The sequence below is a fragment of the Anolis carolinensis genome, chromosome 4, assembly GCF_035594765.1.
Source record: "Anolis carolinensis isolate JA03-04 chromosome 4, rAnoCar3.1.pri, whole genome shotgun sequence".
Lineage (NCBI taxonomy): Eukaryota > Metazoa > Chordata > Lepidosauria > Squamata > Dactyloidae > Anolis > Anolis carolinensis.
In genome coordinates this window covers 5,760,793-5,766,792 of record NC_085844.1, presented here as the reverse complement: position 1 = coordinate 5,766,792, position 6,000 = coordinate 5,760,793, and positions in this window count along the sequence as shown.

The following is a 6,000-nucleotide window of genomic DNA, read 5'->3' as shown; positions in this document are numbered from 1 at the left end:
AGCCACGTGATGTCAAACTACATTAATTCTGCAGTGTAGACACATCCTTTGTCAACTAAAATCAGACTGCAATGCCAACACCTTCCTTTTCCTCTAACTTTATGTGGATTGACATTTTCATACTCAAAGCGTACTCACCAAGCACCCAAAATCTGCATAAAGACGCAATTTTGAATATGATTTTTTTGTGGCATAACAGAAGTGAGGAAAGAGCTCGGGGATGGACTGTTGCTGTTAATAAAGGAAATAAATAAAAGGAAATGTTTTTCAGATGATCTCCCACAGGAGAACAATGGAAGAGGATAGCATCATCTGATAAGCCCCAATTGGAAGAAGCACCATTAGATGCAATTGCGATGCACCTCCCTGGTGTGATAAAGCCCTTAATCCTCAATCTTCTACATCCTCTTAGTCACCACCTGCGACTCATACCAACTCTCTTAATGAAACTTCCCCAGACCAATTAATAAGTTGTTGTCATTAACCAGCCTTATGCAAATCTTCACAAATGATCCACCCATCCGCATTCAACTCCGATGTCCATTTTCTCCATCTTCCAAACAGTTCCTTATCTGATATTCTATAACACAACCCATAATCAGGCAGTACTTTTCAGTGCAAGTCCAGTGGGTGGCCAAACTCTAAAGAAATTGATCTACGAGGGTTGAATGAAAAGTAATGCCTCCACCTTCGTTACTTGGGTTTGGATGGGAATATTTTAATAAATCAAACGCAGAAATAATCCTTAGAATGTGCTCTTTAACGACCACGATTCACTTTTCTACATAATCACCAGACAATTGGATACATTTCTGCCAACGATGAACAAGTTTTCTGAAGCCGTCACGGAAGAAGTCGACACTCTGTTTCCGCAACCGGCATCTCACAGGACCCATCGTGCACAGAACTTCCGAAAGGCAAGCAAAGCAATCATGTGACCCACACGTTCTTGTGAAATGCCAATTATGCTTGAAATTTCTTTCCAAGTGATACAACGATCATCCTGAATCAATCTGTCAACCTTTTGACGTCCAACTCATTGTTTGTCACGCGAGTCAGATATTCCCACCTCAACATCTTTAAACTTACTCGCCCAACAACTCACATCAACACAATCACCATAAACAGCTTGCATTCTCTTATGGATATCCTTTTGGGTGACACCTTCTGCTGTCAAGAATCCAATGAGTGCACGTTGCTTAAGTCGCATTGACTGACCGTCTGCACAGGGTCTTATACTTCGCACTTTAACAACACAACCGTTCAATGCTAAGGCTTCCCGCCAAATGGAACTGTAGAGGAAAGTCTACTGAACAGACCAGGACTGCCATCTGTTGAGGAGTTACAAAGGTGGAGGCATTACTTTTCATTCAATCCTCGTATAACACAACCTAAAATCAGGCAGTACTTTTCAGTGCAAGTCCAACGGGTGGCCAAACTCTAAAGAAATAGATCTACATTGTAGAATGAATGCAGTTTGATTCATTCAAACAGAAACAGAAGAGAAAATAGGCAGGGTACTATGGTAAGGTTTTTTAAAGGGTGAAAAATATTTTTTTTACTGTTGCAAATAATACATCTCAGATTTTATTTATTTATCGTGTCAGAAGCGAACTGAAGGTATAGTTGTAATGTATTTACAAATACAAACAAAGTTTGAAACTTGGCATTATACTAGATGTCCTTTGACCAATAGTTGGCCAGTTGGAGTGCCTCTGGTGTTGCTGTAAGAAGGTCCACCATTGTGCATGTGGCAGGGCCCAAACTGAATTGTAGTCGGTAGTCTGTGGTTTGCTCTTCTCCACATTCGCACATCGTGGATTCCACTTTGTGCCCGCATTTCCTAAGATTGGCTCTGCATCTCGTGGTGCCAGAGCGCAGTCCGTTCAGTGCCTTCCAAGTTGCCCAGCCTTCTGTGTGCCCAGGAGGGAGTCTCTCATTTGATCTCAGCCACTGGTTGAGGTTCCGGGTTTTAGCCTGCCACCTTTGGACTCTCGCTTGCTGAGGTGTTCCTGCAAGTATCTCTGTAGATCTTAGAAAACTATTTCCTGATTTAAGGCATTGGTGTGCTGGCTGATATCTGAACAGGGGATGGGCTGGCGATGTCACTCCCTTGGTCCTTTCATTGTTGGAAGCTACTTCCCGGCGGATGTGAGGAGTATAATTTCTCCAGTGGTGTGGGCCATAGGCATGTATCATTAAGACCCACATCTATTGTTTTAACATTTTATTTATGTATTTATTTACAGTATTTATATTCCACCCTTCTCACCCCGAAGGGGACTCAGGGCGGATTACAATGAACACATATATGGCAAACATTAAATGCCAACAGACAAACAACATATATAGACAGACACAGAGGCATTTAACATCTTTTTCCAGCTTCATGATTCCAGCCACAGGGGGAGTTGTTGCTTCACTGTCCACTAGTGGCTGTACTTCCTCATTCCTTTCCTCGTGTTTTGCCGGCAGTTTTATGATGTTGTAAATTAGTTAAATTAGCCTCCTGCATAAAGCGTACCTAAATTTCCCTACTTGACAGATGCATATGTCTTTCGGGGCTGCATAGGCCAACAGCAAGCCAGGCTATTTAATGGTCGGGGGTTTAACCCGACCCAGGCTTCGAACTCATGACCTCTCGGTCAGTAGTGATTTATTGAAACTGGTTACTAGCCAGCTGCGCCACAGCCCAGCCCTAACATGGGGGGGGGATGTGTTCCACACTGGGCATGCATATTCAGCAGCAGAGTAGCAAAGCGCAAGGGCAGATGCGACTGGCAGCATCTCAGATAAATGAGTAGAAAACGAAGTTACCTAACTTTGAGAAGAGTCCCTAACACTGACCCTTATGTCTGTGTGTCAGGCATCTTGAAACAGAGAGTAGCCTCGTTGTGCTCCCTTCTCAAACAAAGGGTCATAAAGGCACACTAAAGGCCTTTGATGGAAAAGAGAAGTGACCTCTGCATGCAGGTAAGAAGGAAAAACATCTTGAGTTACATAGATCTAAGAAACAGCGGTGGAAAACGAGATGGCAGGGATGCACCACCAGGTTCCTCCATCCCTAATTCCTCTCTATACACGTGTTGATGGTCTCTGATGCTGCCTCACCTGTAGGCACTGTGCACCTGCCGCTCTGCTCCTCCCACACTGCTCCTGTCTTATTCCTGGCACTGTATTAACACCTGTACAAAAGAGACAGGTGTGTTTTCACCAGGCTTTGGGGTTTGGTACCATGGTGACACCCCGCTCCATCTCACCTTTCCATCTCATCCAGGTGTGGCACCTGAGGCTCTGGGATGTATTGATTAACTCTGTCCTATTCATATCACACCCTTCATTAAATGTGGAGGGTGGAGAAATATTGATATTAAACAGCATGTGGGCCGGGCTGTGGCGCAGCTGTTGAGCAGCTGCCTTAAATCACTCTGACCATGAGGTCATGAGTTCGAGGCCAGCCCGTGGCGGGGTGAGCACCCATCAATTAAAAATAAAAAATAGCCCCTGCTCGTTGCTGACCTAGCAACCCGAAAGATAGTTGCATCTATCAAGTAGGAGATAAGGTACCACTTATAAAGTGGGGAGGCAAGATTAACTAATTTACGACCTGGAATGAGGAAGTGCCGTCACAGCGGATGATGAAGCAGCTGCTCCCCCCTGTGGCCAGAATCGAACATCCCCTCAGAAGAAGGTTAACTTGCCTCTGTGTGTGTCTCTCAGTCTCTGTTTGATGTGTTTATGGGCATTGAATGTTTGCCCTATGTGTGTTATAATGTGATCCGCCCTGAGTCCCCTTCGGGGTAAGAAGGGCGGAATATAAATACTGTAAAATAATAAATAAATAAATAAATAAACATCCGGTATAAGTAACAAAGAAGCGCAATATTACTCAGTGGATATGCAGGCTGGATCTACACTACCATTTCATTCAGTTTCAAACTGCATTATATGATCAGTGTAGATCAGAGTTTACTAAAATGTGTGTCAGTTGCAGTACAGTAGAGTCTCACTTATCCAACATAAACGGGCCGGCAGAACGTTGGATAAGCGAATATGTTGGATAATAAGGAGAAATTAAGGAGAAGCCTATTAAACATCAAATTAGGTTATGATTTTACAAATTAAGCACCAAAACATCATGTTATACAACAAATTTGACAGAAAAAGTAGTTCAGCATGCAGTAATGCTACATAGTAATTACTGTATTTACGAATTTAGCACCAAAATATCACGATGTATTGAAAACATTGACTACAAAAATGCATTGGATAATCCAGAAACTTGGATAAGTGAATGTTGGATAAGTGAGACTCTATTGTATGTAGGTTTGTCATGCCAACGTAATGAGAAATCTCTGAGTCTATGTGAAATAAATAATAAATCATATATATTAAACAATATAAATGGAAGTTTTTCATGAGATACTGTATGTTGTTATTACAATTTATGTATGTGTGTTGCGCCCCAGCCATGGGACACCTTTTACTCAGATACCACACAGGGATGAGAGAATCCACTAAGCAAAGTTTATTAAGAAAAAAAAAACATAAAAGATAAGCAAAAGCTCAATAAAAAGGTACAATCCTACAGACAAATCCAGAAATGTCATAGTTGCCGAGTATAGGTGACATTCCGTTTCCTGAGTCAAATCACACGACTGCAAAAATTTGGAACTGCACTTTGAAGCGATACAAGGAAACAAGGCAAAATCCATACACTTGATCAAAATTACATTCAGAATTTGAGAACAAAAGCAGAACATAATCCAGACCAAAAACCATGAAGACCTGAACAGGAATTATAATTCAGTAACTTGAAACTTAACCAAGAAAACATGAACAAGACACACAATCCAGAAACTTGGATATTTGGAGCAAGGCCATAGAACTTGAAGGCAACATTATTCTCACAAAGAGCTGTATGTTTGAAACCCAATTAAAAGCCTCAATTCCCTCCCATGACATCACTCCTCATACACCTGCTTTTCCTCTTCTTATCTGGAAGCCACTGAGAAAAGCGAGTCTGTCTCTCTTTCACATTCTCACAGCGTAGCAATAGCCGTTCTGATATAGTAACTGACTCACACTCTGCAACACTCTCCTCAGGAACAAATTCTGGCAGATTCTCATGGGAACAGATTTCGCTTTCTCTAACATCCTGAGAACTCCCAGAAGATTCACTAACATATCTCTCCATGCCACTTCCATTCCACAAACACACACACCCCGAGACCCCACAAAATCCTCTTCCTCATCCTCTGAAGCATCAGATTCTTCACAACCCATAACAACATGCCCATATCTCTAGTAAGGGATTGGTTTAACTTCCAGTTTGCTAGTAAAACTGAATTGCTGTGTCACGAAATGATGCATGTCTAAAAGGTGTTGCATGAAATGATTGGAAAGCTCTAAAGCAGACCCATACAATGCATTTCCAAATCACATTATATGGCAGTGTAGATGGGGTCTACGTCTGTTCCTAGTTGGACTAAACAAGAGTGTAGATCTATCCAGACTCACAGCAGGAACAGAAGCATTGCAGAAGGGCAAAGTGGGAGGCGTAAGGAGCATTTGCACTGCAGAATTGATGTGATTTGACACCATTTTAATAATAATAATAATAATTTTAGCTACCATGACTCAATGCTATAGAACTCTGGGGGTTGAAAGGTATGCTGAAATACTTGAAAACATCCAAGGATTGGCTATTTCAAGGCAACTTGTCAAGTGTGTGCTTGTTTCATTTTGAAAAATAACTGGGTGCAGCCCATTAAGGGTGCATCTATGGAATTAATACAATTTGACATCATCTTGGCACCATCCACACAAGGACTATAATCTGGCTGGAAGCCAGTTTGATGATTCCATTCCATTAAGCCACTGAAGTTAAAGTGTTGTTCAAATGTCTCAGTTCTACAGTATATATGCAGGCCTAGACAAGTGATTCAGGTGCGCCCTCTCCTGGCTAGGAAAGGAATTGTTTATTTATTTGTTTGTTTA